The sequence below is a fragment of the Oreochromis niloticus genome, linkage group LG22 (genome assembly GCF_001858045.2).
Source record: "Oreochromis niloticus isolate F11D_XX linkage group LG22, O_niloticus_UMD_NMBU, whole genome shotgun sequence".
NCBI classification, from domain to species: domain Eukaryota; kingdom Metazoa; phylum Chordata; class Actinopteri; order Cichliformes; family Cichlidae; genus Oreochromis; species Oreochromis niloticus.
Genome location: NC_031985.2, coordinates 30083363 through 30104006, shown reverse-complemented (window position 1 = coordinate 30104006; position 20644 = coordinate 30083363). Strand labels below are relative to the sequence as shown.

General features: G+C 40.6%; 1 long non-coding RNA gene across 1 annotated transcript in view; it reads left to right on the top strand.

Annotated features, from left to right (window-relative positions):
- The first annotated feature begins 1079 nt into the window (after window positions 1-1079).
- Window positions 1080-20644, top strand: part of LOC102081918 (uncharacterized) — a 105730-nt gene continuing 86165 nt past the window's right edge. The window contains exon 1 of the long non-coding RNA XR_003215843.1: window positions 1080-1370. This is a non-coding gene — a long non-coding RNA (uncharacterized LOC102081918). The remainder of the gene's footprint in view (window positions 1371-20644) is intronic.

Genomic DNA, 20644 nt, shown 5'->3' with positions numbered 1-20644 from the left:
AAATCGGGCAGCGAAACTCACGGGACAGATGCGGCTGTGAAACCAAGTGACACTGCCCACTTATTCAGTAACAACATTTAAACCCACAAAGAGCGAGTCCCACAGCCTGACATGCTTTGTCCTCCTTATGGAAAGTAAGAAAGTGAACATCACTTGAGATCATAAATCCACCAGAGAAATGTTTACTCTAGTGATAACTCAAGAGAGCTGAGGAGTGTCTTCCATGTAGACATCTACAGCTAATTTTTTTTCTTGGCCCCCTGCTGGCTGTTAGAAAGAATGCAAGTTTATAAGGTACTCCAAAGCAAATAAATCAAAAGCTTGTTTCAGACCGTGAATAAACTGATTTCATTTTATTGTCTTTGTGTCCGGCTGCACAAAGGGTTAGTGCGACATAACAACAAAGGAATCATTTGCACAATTCATGCAACCTGTCTCAAACAGAGCGCAGGAAGAAAATTATACTGCTGCAAGATTCCAGTATTAATAAGACTTGGTTGTGTTGTGTGACTTGGTTTTTAATTGGAATGGATTTTTTTAAGTTGACATATTGATATATTAACAAATTTATAACAATGTGTATCATGTTTTATCTGTGTCATTTTTATGTTTGACTTTTAACATTTTTATAGTGTTATATTAAGCGATTTACAAGCCTCGAATAACTGTGTCATACTACAGACTGTCCCTGGGCTACAGTGTGTATTTCCTCTATGACAGAGCAAGAATAACCTGGAGCATTACTACAAAAGTATTACATCAAAGTGTCCAGGATTATTGCGGTGATGCCACATAAGATAAATAAAGCATAAAGTGAGAGGAGATCACTGCTAACTGCTGAGCTCATACGCCGTGTTTCCCTATGGGAATATTATATCATATATAATATCACACAGAAAGCACAGTGGATAAAAATACCATTTAAATCCTACAAACGCGCCTTTGAACACCACAGATGTGTTCAGGGTCCCTGCAGACTTACTGCAGGAATATTGGAGTGATTTTTCGCATGCTGCCGGTGAAGTTGAAGGCGGGACACAAAGTCATGAGGCATGCATAGACAAAGAAGTACACAAACACCGCCGTTATGGCAGGCAGCCCAACTTTGTTTCATTGATTTCAGACCTTTGCGCTCCTGTCGCCTTTGTGGATTTGTAGGGTGGAAGAAAACACAGACAGTCGGACATTCATTTATCCGAAGTGTGGAGATTAAAAACGAAAACTAAAAAGTTTGAGAGTGAGACTAAACTTTTATCTGGAGTCATGTGTCAACGTTATGAGTGGAGACTAAAGAAAAGGGAGTCAGAGCCGGGATGTTACTGCGTAAAAGTTCGCAAAATGTGGGACCACCAACTGATGGAAGGAGGCAGGTAGGCTGGGAAAACTTATTTTGTTATGAATAACCTGCTGGAGCAGTTTGACAGCGATACTTTGATGTGGTCTTTATCTTTATCTTTTTATTTTATTCTATAAACGTGGCTCTGACACCTCAAAGATTTGCTCTGGCTTCGGAGTCAGTAAAGAAAAAAAGTGTTGTCTCAGCGGGGAGATGTGCGCGCTTTTGTTGTCGTGTATAAAAAAGTGCTGTGAAGGTAGTTTCCGAGGGTTGTGTGATACCGACTCTCGACTTTAAAGTCAGCTTCTGTCAGGCAATGCTTCAGCAACTGCAGCCAGTGACAAATGAGCGCAAATGAAGCTCCGGGTTTTTTTTTTATCCAGTAGACTCTTCTGACTAATAAGGGTTCTTTGGGGTGTCTGCTGACATCCCAGTTTCAGCACAGGGAGGGCTGGACAGCGGCTGCGTGGAATGATGTGTGTGTGCGCGAGCGACTGTTTTTTAACGAGTTGTGTTTGAAATGATTATGTGTTTGCCTAACCCACAGTGGTCTGATGGGTGGGGACCTGAGTGGACAGATGCACTATGAACATTACAGTACAATCCAGTAAAGTGGGCAGTTAGTGCAGGCTTAATGACGTCTGGCAGCAGGGGGTGGGGGGTGGACTCGGGACATCTTTGCCTCCGGGGTTGCTGGCTGGATAAACTGCGTTGTGTTTCTATTAAACATCCATCGGCAGATAAACTGCGGACTGACACAAATTGACGGATCATAGCTGTAAACACACGACTGTGGCTCTATAATGGTGGGCTGTTCCTCATAATAACAATAACAATAAACTCAGACACTGAGGCTTCTATATGTATACATCCTCACATATATCAGCATTTCTGCCAATAACACAGCAAGTTCAAATAAATCCTGGCGTGGACGGTGGTGTTGATGGAGGGCGAAATGAAGATTAAGTTTCACTTTTTAAGAAATCTACACCTTTCCCAAGGGCAGTATAACTTTCCAGGGCCCTCGCATTTAAAGCAACATCTCAGTTCACTTCACTTCAGTTCAGTTGTATTTATATAGCACCAAAGCGTACAACAGCCTCCTGTTGTTGTGCTTTCTTTTGTAAGGTAAAGACCCTAAAATAATAGACAGAAAACCCAAACAATGAGACAACCCCCTGTGAGCAAGGACTTGGCGACAGTGGGGAGAAAAAACTCCTTTTTGACAGGAAGAAACCTCCAGCAGAACCAGGCTCAGGGAGGGGCAGCCAGCTGACGCTATCGATGGGGGTGAGGGGAGGAAGACAGGACAAAAAATGCACAAATGAATAACTAATGACTGAATGCAGAGTGGTGTATAAACACATAGTGAGTGAAGAAAAAAAAACAGTCAGTGCATCCTGAGAAGCCCCCAGCAGCTTAGGCCTATTGCAGTGTAACTACAGGAAGAGTCAGGGTCACCTGATTCAGCCCTAACTATTAAGCTTTATCAAAAAGGAAAGTTTTAAGCCTAATTTTAAAAGTAGCGATAGTTCTGTCTCCAGAATCCAAATTGGGATCTGGTTCCACTTAAGAGGGGCCAGATTTTGACCCCTTTTTGTAAAAGTGGAAATCGCCACAGATATTGATTGTCTTTTCTTTCTTTGTTTTAACACATATTCCCAAAGAGATCTGTATTCTTTGATGTGCAAAGAAATGGTAGAAAATTAACTGCCAAACATTTTTGATGTTGATCATCTTTTCCTTCTTTTTAAAAAAAGGCAAGAAATTTTCAAAAGTTACATTGTGATGCTTTCCTTTTGTTACTTATAATGCTGTTGTGAGTAATTTGGGGTTTCTACTGTGAAATTAAGAAAAAAAGAATGGTGATTTTGAATACACCAACAGATTTATAAAGAGTATACAAAATGTCAGTCCTTTCCTGGTTCTGAAAAGCGAAGCCAATGCGGATGTGCTTTCCGCCTACTTTTAATGGCCACCAGGCTGCGAAAAGACCTCCAGTCCTTTAGAGGTCTGTGGGAAAATGGCCTTTGGCTCTGACATCTCTAATTACTTTTCTAAAGGGTTTATGGGCTCAGTCACTTGTTTTGCTTCACACTGAATAAAACATTCAGTTCATTTTAAAAAATTTGATCTAAGTGTCAGAATAGTGGATTTTCCAGTGTGTGCTGCTCATTGTATTCAGCTTCAAAACACAAATATGGTGACAAAAAGTTTAACGTCAATGCTTCAAAACAGGATTTGAAGCGTTGATGGGTGACGTCAAGGTAGCTTCATCCATCTTTTATACTATCTGTGGGGAGATGCTATCATAAAAAAACAATACTATACGCCGCTTCGTTGCTTTCCAGCATGTCTTCTTGGGATGAACCATTGTCCGTTATTTAATTGCTTTACAAACAAATTTGCCTCTTCTGCTCTCCAGAAACCATTCAAATCGCCCTCTCTGGAGTGTTATCACCTTCCTTTGCTGACTCCGTGGCTCCTTGATCATTTTCACACAAACCCTCAGAGCATCTGGTCTGAATTACTGCTCGAGTACAAAGATAAGTTAATGAGAGTTTATCTGGATGAAGAAAAGAAGTTGCAAGTACAGACAGTGGCAGAGCAGCAGGTCTTCATAATGACTGCTTATGTCATGCAAGAGACAGTTTTACTCCTACATCCAGAATGGGTATTCAGACATCATGGCACACTGTACAGCACAGAGAGGACTCATTGTTAAGCCATGTGCTGAAGCAGTTTAGCATGACAGAGGATTCTGAGTCATAGTGGTAGGTGTTGTACTGTAGTACACTTGAAAAGATAGGGATGAGTTCTGAGAACACAGAGGCTTGGATCATAATTTCTAAAGGCTTACGTGGCAGAGTGTACAGTCTGGTTTGTGCAGAACAGAACACCGCGCAAACAGCGTTGTGTAAGAGAACACTGACAATGCAGCTAAAATTGGCCAAACCGTGTCTGCGTGCACCTCCTCATACGTCTCACTTGTAATTTGGTTTATAAGGTCCTGAGATACAAAACTGCACCTCGAGACGGGCGACCTACTTGCAGCTTGAATTTAGACGCTCAAATTGGAATGTGTCATTGTTACTGCGCCACAACCCAAATTACATCATCTCCTTGGACAGTTGTCATAATTTCAGCGCTCAGCTTGTCTGAACCTGTGCCAGCACGGAGGACAACAAAGGAATAATGAAATAAGAGGGAGATGGGGTGAATTGTTAAGTAGATTCCGATTCACTTTAATTGAAAGAATATTTTTACATTTCAAACTTTATTTGCACAACAAGGACAAACACAAAACTTGATTTAGACGCAGAGGCCAGTGCACTCAACACCCGAGAGCAGTACAATGAGTTTGGCAGCGAGCCAAATGAAATGTCACCGGCAGCGTTCACCGGTTTGAGTCCAGTGAGGAATTATTTCCTTATCGCGGGGGTTCCATGAACCTGCAATGCTTGTTAAGCTGTTCACGTACAGGAGAAAAGAAGCAGCAGGTGACTCATTGCAAACATATAGACTTCACGCCTTTCGCCGACCAACAGTGCACCGCTGTCCTAAGAAAAAGTGAAAGGAAAAATATTTTGTTTCATGAATGAAAAGAAGATATTAAGCAAAGATAGCAGCACTACTGTGGTAGGTGGATGACATGTCAAGAACCTTTGTGTGATAACTGAATTTGATGACTGCAGACATATAGTTTCCAGGAGTTGCATCTTTATATACAAATATATTTTTCTTCTGGGAACATTAGCATTAGCAAGGAATTATTCTAAAATTCCTTGCTAATGCTGCTAATGCTAATGCTAATGGTGATGGTGGCATCACTACACCATTCCTTGTGGCCTGTTTTTACAGATATGCCAGCTGTCTGTCTCCACGTTGGGTGAGTGTTGAGAGCATGAGGGTGGGAATAGATGGTTGTATCTGTGTGTGCCTGTTTGTCTGTGTCTATATGTCAGGTTGGGTATCAGACGCCACCTCTCTGGGGACATCTCAGGCCCTCCAAGGTTTGGAGGCCCATCTCCTCCCACCACTTCCCCTGCCGGTGGCAGACGCCCTCAGACATCGGTGCATTGGTGGTTCTTTGTGTCCAGGGGTGGGCGCCCAGGTACACACCGGCTCACTCCTTGGCGGCTGCTTATCGGGGCATGGAGCCTGGGGCTCGCTCGGGCCACTTCGGGGATGGGGTGCCCTCGGCCTCTCGGCCCGGGGCTCGGTCACTCAGGCACAGCTGGCTGCTGGTGGAGCTCACGGGCACGTCACTGCAACCCCCCTGGCTTCTGCTCCGCGGCTGCTGAGTGACCCCTCATCTGGGACTCTCCTCAGCTCTTTCTGGGATAGTGGCGCGGCTGCCCCTCTGTTGGTCTTCCTTGGTCTCTTGTGTTCTGGGGGCCTCTGGATGTCTGGAGTTTTGATCTCCTCCATACCTGCTTCATGCCCTGGAGGTCGGGGCAGTGGCCCCCCACACCCTCTAGCAGATCATTACATGAAGGAACCTCTTAAAAACAAGCGCGTTCATGCTCACAGGTGTACACACGGGTGATCACACACACAAACTACACCCTTTTGGGCTCCTACCTCAAAGCACACTGTGCGCTGTCGATCTCATGTGCTGCACCATAATGTTTAATATTTAGTATTTACTGTCATATTCCCATAGATCATTGTGATGTTGTTTATTACTCTTGTCTTCTTCTGCTTGCTTTCTTTTTTCTTTCTCAACAGGTGATCCAGGTGATCGATATGTATTTTTTTTTTTGTCTGCTTATTCTGTTGGTTTTTGTTTTTTGCCCTTTTTCCCCGTCCCTCTTCTCAGGTTTTTTTTTCTTTCCCTCTTTCTTTCTCCCCTTTCTTTCCACCAGTCAAGTCTGTCCCGTATTCAGCAAGTGAAAATAAAATAAACAATAAAAGGTGAATCAGATGGACCATTACGGCAAGGCTGGGATGGTCCATTTGGTAAAGTAAATCCGTTGGGCATCTTTCTTCGCCTTTAGACAATAATTCTGATGGCAAAAGAGCCAAACGGGACAGGCGAAAAAAAAAAAAAAAAAAAAAAAAAAAAAAAGATATGCCAGCTGAAGTCCAAAAACTTACATTTAAATGTAATTAATTAATTATACTCTCACTACTTTCTGAGTCTGAGAAATGTTGCTAGTTTCATAACTACATGCTGTCATTTACTTCTGAAAAATTAAAATGTATGCATTGATTAAAGGGTTTGGGAAAACCAGTAACAACGCCATTCCACACCAAAAGCTTGGGTACTTTCCCCCCAAAATGTAATACTATGTAATATCCTCAGTTTTATCGAGATAGAGATGCTAGCTAACAATAGCGTTTGCAAACATCAAGCTAACCCTAACCTTGCTAGCACACAAGAAGAAGTGGTATATTTTTAACATTACCTTCAAAAATGTTAAGTTTAAAGCTACTAAACCTAAAGGGAAAAAACGTAAATAGTACTTAAATCAAATAAGTCACTTACTGCTTTGTGAATCACTCCACTCACTGCTGAAAATTCTCTAGATTGTTAGGAATCTCACCATCAATCTGTAAAATTGAAATTCACAGAATATGTTGTATATGTGATTTAATGCTCATACTGCTGCAATCTCCCAGAATGCATTGCTTTCTACAGAACTTCACCATATTTTTAAAAGCAGCCTGCTTACTGTAAAATCATAATGTCATTTTTGCAGCAATGCATTCAAGTGTTATTCTTTATTTAGTGTCCTCATGTTCAGTTGTTTCTGTCATGGTCCTGACCCAGTGTTTTCAGTTTTGTCATGGTTTTCAGTGAGATCATGGTTTGTTGTTTTGGATTTTGATATGTGGTTTATGTTCTAACTCTGCATCTAGTCATTTCAGTATAATATTATTTCCTTGTGCTTCCTTTGTTTCCAGTCTGTGTTCCTCATTAGTTTATGAAACCTTTAGTTATCATCTTTTGTGATTCCTTTCTGTCTTCCCTGTCAGTCATGTTTGTTTATTGCCTGTCACTGTGTCACATGTCTTAGTCCTACTCTCAGTGTTTGTTACTTCCTGTTTTATTTTCAGAGTTTCTCATCTTATATGTTTTGTGTTTAGTTTTGCATCCCCTTGTCTTATTAGTCAAATTCTCTTCAGCTGTGTTTCCTGGTGTTTCCAATGTCCATAAATACCCATTTGTACATGTTGTCTGAGTCTCCCTTTGTTCTTTGTCATGTCCTCTCGCTGGTGGTGTCTTCCTGTGTCTGTATTCCTTGCTTTTTTTTCTTATTTTCTAAGTAACAGATTTAAAGCTGCCTCACTCAGTTAATCCTGTTGTCTCGGTGCCCTGCAACTGGGTCCTACCACACATTGCCTGCCACACAGCAGTACTTGCCAGTTACACCAGTATGGAAAAAATTCAACTTAAGACTGTCGGTCAACACATGAAAGGGTGACGTGACCTATTGTGATGTGTGGACTGTGAGATTTTTAAAGTCTTCTCAGATTTATGAGAATATAAGTCACCAGATTTGGAAACATGTAAACAGTGAAAAAAAAGTGAGGGGAAAATGCACAGAAAAAGTTGGAGAATATAATTCAATGCAAGTGTACAAAGTGCTTCACAGATAACTGAACATAAAACAAGAAGAAAATGGATAAAGAACAGCTGAGATACTATGCAGGACTCTCAAGATCACCCAGAGGCTGAGTGGGGAATATATATATATATATATATATATATATATATATATATATATATATATATATATATATATATATATATATATATATAACATGATCAACTTAACTCAAAAAGACAAAGTGGTAAAACATTTTCTTATTGGTACATCAGCAAAATTAAGAGGAACTAAAAAATCAATAAAATAAAGTAACGCTGGATAACATCATGCAACAGAATAAAATGTACAATAATCAATAAGCTCTAGTAAGTGAATGAAATAATGCAACTCTAAAATAATGATATGAGATTAAAAAATAAAGTCGATAAAGCCCACTCAATCAAAAGCCGGGCTGAAGAGGCAGGTTTTTAGTTTATGTTTAAATGATGAGGACTTTTGCATCGCTGTGTCTTTTCGGCTCCCTTGTCGGTTCATTTTAAAGTTCTTGAGTGGGTTATGAGTAATACCTTGAAAGAGATAAACTCTGAGAGGCATCAATTAGGCAGAAGGCAGGAAGGTGTGAGAGCAGACTACAAATAAATAGGATATGCTAAACAGCTCCAGTAGTAGGATTAGAGCTCCGCGGGGGCCTGAGGTGTTTGGAAGGGTGTCAATACCAGATGGAGGCAGGCAGACTAACCACAACACCTGAGCAGATTATTCAGGTTTGTTTTGTTCTCGGTGGATCAGGGCTGTCTCTAAGATGAAAGTTATTTTTTTTCATGAAACACCACAACAGGAGACGAGATGACAATCTCTCTTGTCCTTTTCTACAGTAGGCAGCCTACTGAGCGGCAGTACAGTGAGGCTTAGAGCAGAGGCAGACAGGAATGGGGAATGTGAAGATGCTTTTGATTGCTAAACCTAAGAATCAGGTATGAAGCTCTGGGCTACCTGCAGGGCTTTCAGGAAGAAAATCCTCTAGTGGGGTTTAGAAGACGTTCTCTTGCTATTTGACGGATGATGGTGGACTTTGAAAAACATGACAGATCCCTGTTTAGCTGTTCCTCTGCATTCAGTTCCTTTCACTAAGTCAGTCCTCAATGTTTCCTGCAGGTTTAAAGTTATTCTGCAGTCATGGCGAGGACAGGCCGTGCCCTTTTCCCCAAATGCCACACAATCTCTGAAAACATACCTTATCTTTCTTACTTGAATCACAATAATCAGATGGCAGCATTCAGATACTTAGCATTGCCCTGTGATGCCTTAGGAGCAACACTTGAAGTTAAGTGTCGCACGGGCCAGTAATTGTTCAGTGGTTGTGTCGTCCACTGAATTACGCAGCTTGACGGGAGCGTTGCAGGAGGCACAGTGTGCCGCTTAGGCAGCAGCAGAGGAGGAGAAAGAGCAAGACATTTGTGAGATGCATCTAAGTGCAAGAGCAAGAGAGCAGGGGAGCAGAAGCTCAGCCGTGCAAACTGCTGTCTTTGTACTGGGGACCTTACTGCCCACCTGCACATGGACTGGACTAGATCAGGTACAGTAAGCCGATTCTTACGGGTTTTGACATGATTATAATGTTTAGCAGGGAGGGTAGAAAAAAGATTTTTGGACATCAGCCCACTAGAGCTATATGAATTCCTTTTATTTATGATCTTGAATTAAAATTCAGGGTAGCGGGTGCGCTGTAAATCTCACCCTGGCAGGAGTTTGAGAAGTTTTCATGCTTTAGCCGAGGTTGAAAAGCTGCAAAAGGTCATTTTTGTTAAAATATTTGCCAGGTCAGGGAGCAAAGATGTAATTTTTTTCTTCTTCTTTTTTTTTTTTACACTGTATTAAAACACTGATCTGTGGTGACTTTTCAGAGGAATAAGCTCTTTTGATTTTCTGCCGCTGCCTTAATAGCAGTGTAAAGTTCAAATATAGACTTTTGAAGCCCTTTCCCAAATGAGGCCCCTGTGGCTATGGCCGTGTTTCAGACTGAATACTGAAACGAGTCTATTCAGTAGCACAAAAACAAAAAAACAAAAAAACGTAACCCTACTCATTATGGTGAGTCACTCAGTTAGTTTAATCTATATTTTCCTTCTCTTCTTTTGCCTTATTTTGTTTTCTCCAAATTGGCTCATTAAGGACACTTTTACATCCCCCGCACTGACCTCTGCGCATCAGCACGTCGCCTGTGCAGAGTTTGCGAGCCTCCACACACCTTAATAAACATGAAAAAACCTCAGTCAAGATTGATCTTATGCTGGGAAACATTAAAAAAAGGAAGATGGAGGATTTCACTTGACTTTTTAATGCTTCCTGTAAATGCATTTATGTGAATGTATGTTTTAAATTTTTTTCCTCTGCAGCTTCCATGTCTCTAATCCAGCAGAAGGCATGGTTTGTCAAATCACGTTTAAATGAATGCATTTATTTAGAACTGGCAAGTGAATTAGCAGATGTGTACAGGAGAGTGAAATTGTGTTATAATCTTTCCATTTTTCTCATTTGTCGTGCCCATGCCTGTCAGCAGCAGTTAGGTGCAGAGTAATGATTTCTAATTGTATGCTTCTCCCTGTCGCCAGATTCAGACCGTGGCAAGCTTGACGGTTAGCTCTGTCAAGAAATGTGTGATTGTTGTCCCCACTCCTTTGCTACTTTTGGCCCCGGCGTGCTCACCGTCTATCTCAGGTGAAAAAAGAAAGAAAGAGATCTGTGTGGATTGAACTGAACAAAGCATTAATATTTTAGCGGATAATAAAAGGGCAGAGACTCTTTTTGTGGGCCCGTATGTGCAAATGTGTGAATGCGTGTGCTTTACTGCACGTCTGGAGGAACTGCGAGGTATGTTGTTGTGACATGCCTTGTCTTCCATTCTTTAGAAAAACAAAGACAGTCGCTGCTGGATCCAGACAGCATAACTAATTAGCCACAAACACACATGCGAGCGCTCACACACGCACACATGCAGAGAAGCGCATATACACAGCTCAGATACACGCGGGAGTCGGCGAGTAGGATATGATGTCACCTCCATAACCATAATTACCCATCATAAATCATGTGGTGTGACACCCTGTCACGCGGTGAATGGGTGTCCTATGTGCCAGCCAGGGATGGCTGCACTTTACTGCCGGGTGCCATCGTGCCGCCACACCACGGGCTCGCTCGTTTTTCTTCGCTCTTCCTAACCTCCTGAATTATACAAAGTCTTCTTTTGTGGTTTCTTTGCTATCATTTAGTAACAGTCAGCATGGGTCGGACACACTGTGCGGTTTCCGCTGTGTACAATGAGCAGCCTGGAGTAAAAAAAAAGGAAAAGCAAAGGGTCTTGTGGATTTAAATCATTAAATTTTCACCATCTTTAAATGTATTTTCATAATAAAATGCAGTTAATTCATAATAACGGCTGTGATTTAACCCCCGAAACCATCCACCACATTTACCACACACTATAGTGATTCATTTTTACATTCAGCAATTACTACACAATTCCAGTACCATTTATTTTACATTTCAGGGGCAGGCTTGTGTGCTGCCTTATGGGGAGGCTGATTAAGAGCTGATGTCAGTTATGTATTAAAAGGAGCAACCGACTGCTGTGGAGGCGTTAGCTGAACACAGGGGCAGGCCGGCCTCTACCACAGAGAGGAGAAACGTGACTCCTGGTAACTCACTGTTTTATTTACTTGTTGAGTCTTCTTTGTGGCTGATACTCTTCTACACAGCCAGCTGGCAAATCTCATAGGGTTTGCTATTTAACCTTCCTCTACCTGTATTACTGAAAGCTCCTTTGCAACCCACCTCCACCTCCGATTCATAATTGTGGTTACTGGTCTCTGGCCATTGGCTGCTTTTTTGGAGGGGGGGGTGTGTGTTACTCATTATCATTCCAGTTGTTTTATCCAACCATTTTTCAGAGAAAAATAATAAGCCCATTAACACTGACCTATGAATCATCGAGCATAAACACGCTACCTGCCTAAAGACAGGAAGCAGTGTTAGGAAATAGCATCTTCAATCACTCTGGCATGAGCAGCCTGTCACAGAACATATAGTTTGTTCCCATTTCTTAAGTTGTATCTATGAGAACTGCAAAAGATAACAAACATAACATAGTGTTTTTAGCACCAACGAGGTGATTCCCATTTGGACAAGAAGAAGAACTAAAAAACACCATCTACAGCAGAATCTGAACATCATGTCTTTAAAAATAGCAAAGACCCGACACAGGACACAGAGATGCATCTGGCCCTTCAATGGAACTTCATCAGAAATCATCTCAGTGGAAGGCTGGCTGTCAAGAAGCCATTCGTAGACTACACTTGTACACTTGATACATGATGGAGCAAATATGATACAAATTAAATCGAAATTATGACTTGTCTTGAATCCTATTATTCTATTTTACCATGGATGGCTATGGTGTATAAAGTCAGGGATAAATGTAGTTATTTAAGTCAGGGAAGGAAACTTTGAAATCAATTAGTGTTTTATTGGTAATCTGGGTAACAGGGTTACATTGGTTAGGGTGACACTCAATATATGAAAAGACTGGAAAAATACAAAATATATCACAGAGGACTGACTCTTACGCTACCCGTTACGTTAGCACATGACTGTCTTGCTTTTAGAGCTGAAACAGATTTCAGTAACAAGGTTATGGGACACAGCTTGATTTGTATGATTACTGTTCTTTAAAATATGCTAATGTTTTTATAAATTGGTTTAACAATTATAAGAGGCAGGTATCAACTTATTTTAACTGTTTTTGGTGAGATGAAACTTGGTTATCAACAAGTTGGGAAAGGTGAAAATGCCATTTTGGGGGGTTCTCAAGGGCTATTTTTGCATTGTAAATATTTTGATTTACTTTTTCAATAAGTACGCTGACATTTTGTCCCAGCACAGGTATAATTTACACAAAAAGCATATGTTTCAGTGTTTTGTGGATGGATTATTTGCAAATTCATGGGTTGGACAGAAAATATCCTCCAATTCTACAATGACCCCAGTGTGCAGCTGGTGGGAATGATGCAATGAGCTAATGTAACTATAGCTCCTAAGGCTAACCTCAGTCATAAACTGTGATAAAATGTAAGTGTGCACATGTTTCTAAAAGTATTCAGTATTAAAAAAATAAAAATCAGTCCATGAACGCACACATTGATTTTTAACATCACTTTTATATACAGTGGTCCCTTGTTTATCGCAGGAGTTACGTTCTCAAAACAACCCGTGATAGATGAAATCCGCAAAGCAGCCAGCTTTATTTTTTACAATTATTATAGATGTTTTAAGGCTGTAAAACCCCTCACTACACACTTTATACACTTTTCTCAGACAGGCACGAAAATTTTCACACTTTTCTCTCTTGTTTAAACTCTCTCAAAGTTCAAATCTTCATAGAAAAATAAGTTCAGTATTATAGAATGAAACCAAAGATCAGACCCTGTTTTTAGGTCCAGAACATGGAACAGAGCAGCTGCCAGAGAATTCAACATTATTGAATCAATGGTACGGAAGTAGAGGAAGCACGAAGAATGAGCTGACTAAAGTTTGACTTATCTGACTGTTTTGTTTCGCTTAATGCACCTTTTAATACGGTGTGCCTTATGGTCTGAAAAATACGGTAACTTCTATCTTCCTTAAGCATGTCCAGAAGTCCAACTTTTTGTGCGAGGGTTAGCATCTTCCGCTGCCTTTTGGGTGCTACCGCAGATGCCTTTGATGGCTCAAAACGTTTCGTCGACATTGTTGTGTTTGTTGGGGAGAAAACTTACAAACATACAGTACAGCACTTCAGACTCACACTGATCGAAGCGATCGAAGATTTATGTAAATTTGAGAAACTGAACCCATTCTGTACTGTACAGGAGACACGGCAGGAGATTGACTGACAATGGTCTACAGCCAATCAGGACGCAGAACACAATGCGCTGTAGAAAATAAAAAGCAAGCAAAACTGCACAAAAAAATCTGTGAAACAGCGAAGCTGCGAAAGGTGAACCGTGTTATACACTGTATTTATATATACTCCCATCACTTAAGGTACTGCAACATATTGCAAATGCTATTTAAGGTACATTAAAATTTGAACTTTCAGTGGCATTGATATGATGATGTCTCTGTGCATCCACCACCTGCTTTGCCCACATTATTCTTCAGCTTAGCTACTAGGACTGATAGCAAATAACTCAAATCGACTTTTCGGGGTGCGATCCCTGAAACTCTTTAGGTGTTTGTTTCTGAGTGTTTCTTTAGATAAGAAGAAAAATGGTCGTTTCATGTTTTCATGGCTAAGTTCTAACTGCATAAAGAATCTCCATCTGGAACTAACTTCACCCTCACCCTGCCTGCTGGTTTGTTTATTTGTGTGAGGCTATGGATAACTTAAAAGATATCAAGCACATAAAATAATAGTTCTTTTAATAGTTTTCCTTTTTTTTTTTTTTTTAAATGATCAGCATTTTATGTAGCTTATACTTAGCAGACCATTCTATCTTTCTACATTCTCAGGCTCAAAGATACACAACTAAACCCTCACTGGGTGATCCTCCATTGGATTTTCAGTGGTGAGTTCCCTAAAAGTTGGCCTCACACATATAAACAAACCTGCGGGTGCAGATAAATATGCTGGTGATTAGGCCAGGCGAAAAGTATCCCCAGATGGAGATCCCTAATGCAGTTAAAAAAAACGCCTGTTCCAGGCAGCTAATTTCTGTGTTTACTTTTAGTCCCAAACTTTCAACATCATTCATGTTAAACTCTCTGCTTTTTTTTTTGGAAAGCTGCAGGGAATGTGGTAGTCGCTCTGATAAATGTTTGCATGCAGTTTTGTGCATTTGGTTAAAATCTGTGCAACAGAGGTAGACGGTGCAGCATTAGCGTAGAGCCAGAACAGCCTCATCAATGGGAGATATGACTTTAAATTAGCCTGAATTAGCCTTCAAATGCAGAAACATGGAGGTGAGGTGAGTGGGGAAGCTGAGTTGCTAGAATGGAAATCATTACTCTTGGGGTTGTAGTTTGTGAATTAGTAAAATAATGTAAATATGTATTCAATGAGTAATGTGCACGGAGAAATTGATAAAAAAACAACAAAAAAACATGACTAATAGTGAGTAGCAGTAATACATATTCATGTAGTAAGTTATATTAAAGGCCGTTCCACAGACAACTAATGAGGCACTGAGTAATCATATATCAAAAATTAATTTGAATAAATTTCATCACGTTAAAGGCAAATGAGAATGAATTTCTAGAAAAGGCCAATACCAGTACTGTGGGTAAGTTCGCCAGTACTGAACAGTGGGTGCATAGCATATGTGTACTTGTCCTCTGCGCTTATGTAGAAGAGTGTCCTTGCTTTATGGAACAACAACACAGGAGTTTTCATTCCCTGTGGATAGGCACACATGTACCAGAAACACACACACACACACACACACACACACACACACACACACACACACACACACACACACACATGCGTGAGTAAAACTGCTGACAGTGCTGAACAGAGCAGCTTCCCTGTCACTAAAGCCCTTGAAGTGTGGAAGCAGCTCCAGCAGTCCTTCTGCTGTTTGAGTCGAACCCACACCTCCGCTCCTTCCCCGTCTTCTCCTCCCAGTCCCCCAACTCCCTTTTTTGTTCTCACACTAATGCACTGCATTAACTTGACTGCTGTGACTTTCATCAGAAGCAACACTGCCAAAGTAGTTGTGTAAAATGTAAATTTCCAACAGCCCAAACAGTTTACGCCGAAGCCGCGTAGAGATGATAAATTGCTCTCTTTCTCTTCTAACCTAAGAGAATGTGAGCAAGCCCCCTGCCTCCTTCCTCTCCATCTCTGCCTGTCTGCCTCCACCCGTGTCTGACATATAGACTAATGTACGGCCTTTCTTTCAAACACTGTTCTCTTCTCACATACTGTAGCTCAACACGCTTGATCAAATATACACAGACATTCGTAGAGCTATATTCGTCTTCCCCTTGCAGTGCTGTTTTTTTTCTTGTGTAATCCTTTCTTATATAAGTGGACTGGAGGCAGGCGGGGTCGTTCCATCTCATACACAGCACTCAGGGGGAGCGTTTGTTTATGTGTCACTCCTTGTCTAGACGCCGATCGAGGTCGATTATTGGAAAACTTATGAGACTTGAAACATAAGATTCTCAGAATTTGTGTGTTTTTTTGGAAAGTAAAAGCAGCACTCGATCTAGCTGATAAAGAAAACAGCTGGAGTGTGTGACTTACAGTATAGAAATGTAATAATGAGGCATACAGCTGATGATAAAACCAATTCAGTCGTGTTAATACTCCTCTTATAACCTTGGGGCCTGGTTCTGAGAAGCTGCTTATTAAATTCTTGTTTCTCTGCTGAAATAAGCATAAGTTTTCTCAGCATTCTTTGCAGTACTGTGAAAAACTAAGCACGCCACGTGATTCAGTAGCTTCCAGAGTCACCTGTAGGAGCGATACCTTGTAGCAATTGTTTTCTCTAGGACCTTTTTCAGTCTCTCACAACATCGTGGAGGAATTTTGGCCCACTCTTCTTTACAATGTTTCTGCAGTTCATTGATGTTTGTGCACAACTCTCTTAGGATCCCAGCACAGCAGATGATCTCACATTTGACTCTAGAATACTTTGGTATACAGATGAGTTCATGGTCGACTCAATGACTACAAGGTGTCCAAGTCCCGTGGCTGCATAACAAGCCTCAATCATCACCCCTTCCACCACTCTGCATGCTTGATATGCAAAATACATTCGTTTAACGCAGCATTTCTCTTGGCGACCCTTCAACCTAAGCCATATTTGTTTAGGCATTTTCTAATGATGCTATCGTGAACATTAAAATTTTACATGCTAACTGAGGACTGAGATGTAGCTCATGGGTGTTTCTGCAGTCTCTGATCTTTGCGTAGTCTAAATTAGGCATGAATCTGTTGGGATGTCCACTCCTGGGAAGATTAGAGCATTGTGTTAACACACACCTGAATGTTCCAAACCTCCGCTCTTACAGGCGCTCACATTACTGATGATCAGTTAATCATCAGTAAGTCATGTGAAAACTCTCTTTTTTCACATGACTATATATTGTCAAATGAGTGTAAGTATGTAGATGATTTGAGACAGAGCAGAAGGCAGTCGTCCATAGCTACCCCAAGCCATGGCGGTGCTAACTTTGGCATTACCATGCAGCTGTTACAAATATGAAATAAAACTCATCGGAATGCATTAAAATGTAATTTAAATAAACAAGGAAACAGCAAAAGTTAACCCTTTAAACCCTAACCTAATTTACCCTTTAAACCAGGGGTGGGCAACTCCAGGCCTCGAGGGCCGGTGTCCTGCAGGTTTTAGATGTGTCCTTGATCCAACACAGCTGATTCAAATAGCTAAATTACCTCCTCAACAATGTTCCCTCTAAGCTGCGCACGTGCGCAATTGCGCACTGCTGGCACGGTCTCTGCGCACAGAAAATCTGCGTTGTGCACAAAAAAAATCTAACCTGAATTAAAATTAAAATTAATACTTTAACAATTCTGTTTTGCAGTGTTAGTCAGTAAGTGACTGGCTGCTCCTGTATGGGATTAGAATGATGACACTATAGTCCAGCCAATGATGCGATTCACATTCGTATATATTCAGCTAATCAACGTCACTGACAGGCTATGACAGCGTCCTTATGTGCCGACACCGGTGTTTTAACTAGCAAAGCGGCGTGGCTGATGTGGAGTGAAGCCACGTTAATGACAACGTGTACAACCATTGGAGATGTGAGCAGGACAGACGGAACAATTGACGGAACAAGTGTGGACTTTATACCAGTTTTTAAATTGTGTTGATAGGCCACGTAAAACCAGAGTTATGATAAAAATATCTGCAATGTTTGGTTTTCTTCCTGAATACTATCGTTGTTTATATTTACTGCGGGAAGAAACGGTAAAAACGGCGTTTTATAAGAAAAAAAGGCTCGAAAGCCTTTGAGCAAAAACAAACTCCACCCCCCTCTCACTTTCCTATTCGTCCGAAAAAGTACCATGTCGACCAATCAAAAAATGATATGGCAACTTGGCATCTAGTTGTTAAGAAACCGTGGGAATTTTTTTGGAGTGACGGCGGTGTTCTGAGATGTGAGAGATTTGAGACGTTTAGCGCAAATCTTGTGTAGTTAGTGTGTAGTTAGTGTGTAGTTTTGTTGGTGTGTCAGAACAATGAGGCGGCTGCTGAATGTTACAGGTGTTACAGGAGTGATACATCTCCTGCTGTCAGGCCTGCAGGTATCAGGCTGTTGTTCTCCTTTATCTCATAGTGGACAGAAATTATTTTTTGGAGTGGCACAAATAATTTGTGTGGCATCAGATTTGATGTAGAACAGCTGATTGTTCTGTAAATAGTTTGAAATGTTTATTTAAAAAAACGCCTTGGCTGCATTTTTAGGTAAACAGCTGCAAAACACTTCGTTGTTTGCCAAACTGAGTTACTTTTTTGAAGAAGTAACTATATAATTAATTGCCCAACATTGGTCATTATATACTGTATTTTGCAGACAGAGAGTTACAGGACTCTCTCCCAGACCACAGACTCATAATACAAGTCAGAGCTTTATGAAAAAAAAAAGAAAAAAAAAGAAGAAGAAAGTTTTTGTTTTCAAAATTGGAGTTCAAGTTATTTTTACTTCCAATAGTGTTAACATACTACACAGGTCATGAACAAGATTTTTTTAAATTTTCATTGTAAGTGGGCTAAAGCAGTTAATTAAAAGTAGTCTAACATAAATGTAAATGCTGTAATTTGATTATTTTAATAAACCATGTAACTTGGATGGATTAGATGCTGGCGTGACCACAGTGCACACGTCTGATGTCGCTCACAGTGGTCCAAGGGATCGCTCAGGGAGTTTGTGTGTTCGCTCAGACACATGAAAAATTAGAGGGAACATTGCTCCTCAACATGTCTTGAAGTTCTCCAGAGGCCTGGTAATGAACTAATCATTTGATTCAGGTGTGTGGACCCTGCAGATCTAAAACCTGCAGGACACCAACCCTCAAGGCCTGGAGTTGCCCACCCCTGCTTTAAACCCTATGTATGTATATATATATATATCCCTACAGGAGATTTGTCCTGATATTGCACCTTAAAGTTCAGAAGAAATGATGCCAGTATGCACCTTTTAGGACCTCGAAAAGGACACACAGTTATCACAGTCATCTTGAGGCACTTGAGGGCATGGATTAGTACTGTGCCAGGTATGATTCAGATTTTTATTATATTTGCTTTACGCTGAAAGAAAGAGCGTGGATAGACTCTAATATGCGCAGTTTTGATTATGCAAGAAAAGCCGTCAGTGATGAGGTCACGAGAGGTCACCCTCGGCTGATTAGTGTGTTTGCACTATTGATTGCGCTGCACTACAGGAAACTGCTAGGAAAACATACAAGATTTCAGTGGACAAAGACTGTCAGATTACAATAATATATTCACTTTGCTAAAAGCCTGATTTATATTTTTTCAGCAAATGTTAGAATTGGCATGTAAAACAAGAGAGTAAAGGAGCAACATTGGAATTTTCTAAGTATAAGATTGTCTGATTGTCGAACATGCTTTCTGCTTAACTGCTGTTTCTAGGCTTTCTGATGATGAAACCAACATTTTTGCAGGTACTTTCAACATTCCTGTGTTTCAGCTGAGTGCAAAAAAAATCTTTCTATGAGCTAGAGGTGCTGTCAACAGAAAGCTTTTATGAACATATTGCTGGTGAGTCACTAGTTGTTGGCGGAGACTGGGGCAAAAAATAGACTTTTATTTATAGAAAGAATTGTATTTTCAGTTACCTCTAAGCTGTAGTAAAGTATTCAACTAAAGCTATTCATACTTTATGTCACATTATTATTATTCATCCTGTATCAGTATTATATAGCTAATAAATGGCATTGATTCATGATTAAATGTTGCTCTAGAGACTATATCCATTTATTGTTCAATTACATTTTATTATTAAAGCACCAAATCAAATCAACATTTGCCTCAATGTGCTTTATATTGTGAGGTAAAACCTTGGTAGCAGTGGGAAGGAAAAACTCCCTTTTAACAGGAAGAAATCTTTGGGAGAACCAGTCTTGGAGGGTGGAGGCAACTAACTGATGTGACTGGTTGTGGCTGAAGGGAGGGAGACAGGACAAAAGACACACTGTAGAAAAGATCCTGAGATTATTAATAACTAATGAATAAATGCAGAGTGGTGTATAAACACATAGAGTTAAAAAAAAAAAAAAACACTCAGTGCATCATGGGAATCCCCCAGCAGCCTAAGGCTATTACAGCATAACTAAGGGAAGATTCAGGGTCAAACGATCCAACCCTAACTATAAGTTTTATCAAAAAGAAAATGTTTAAGCCTAATCTTAAAAGTAGTGAGGGTGCCTGTCTCCAGAACCCAAACTGGGAGCTGAAAGCTGAAGATTCTACCTCCCATTCTACTTTTAGATATCCTAACCACAAGTAAGCCAGCAGTCTGACAGCAAAGTGATGCACTGGGGTGAGATGTTTGAGTTGGTTTACCTGTCCATATAACTCTGATAAGGAAAGGAGGGAAAGGGGGTAGAAAGGGAAAGAAACAAGTCCTCTCTTCCTTGGTTTCTATCCATCTAGTTGATAGGATCTATATTTTCCAGATGGAGAGCTCTATAAGCGTACACAGGCACAGAGTGAAACAC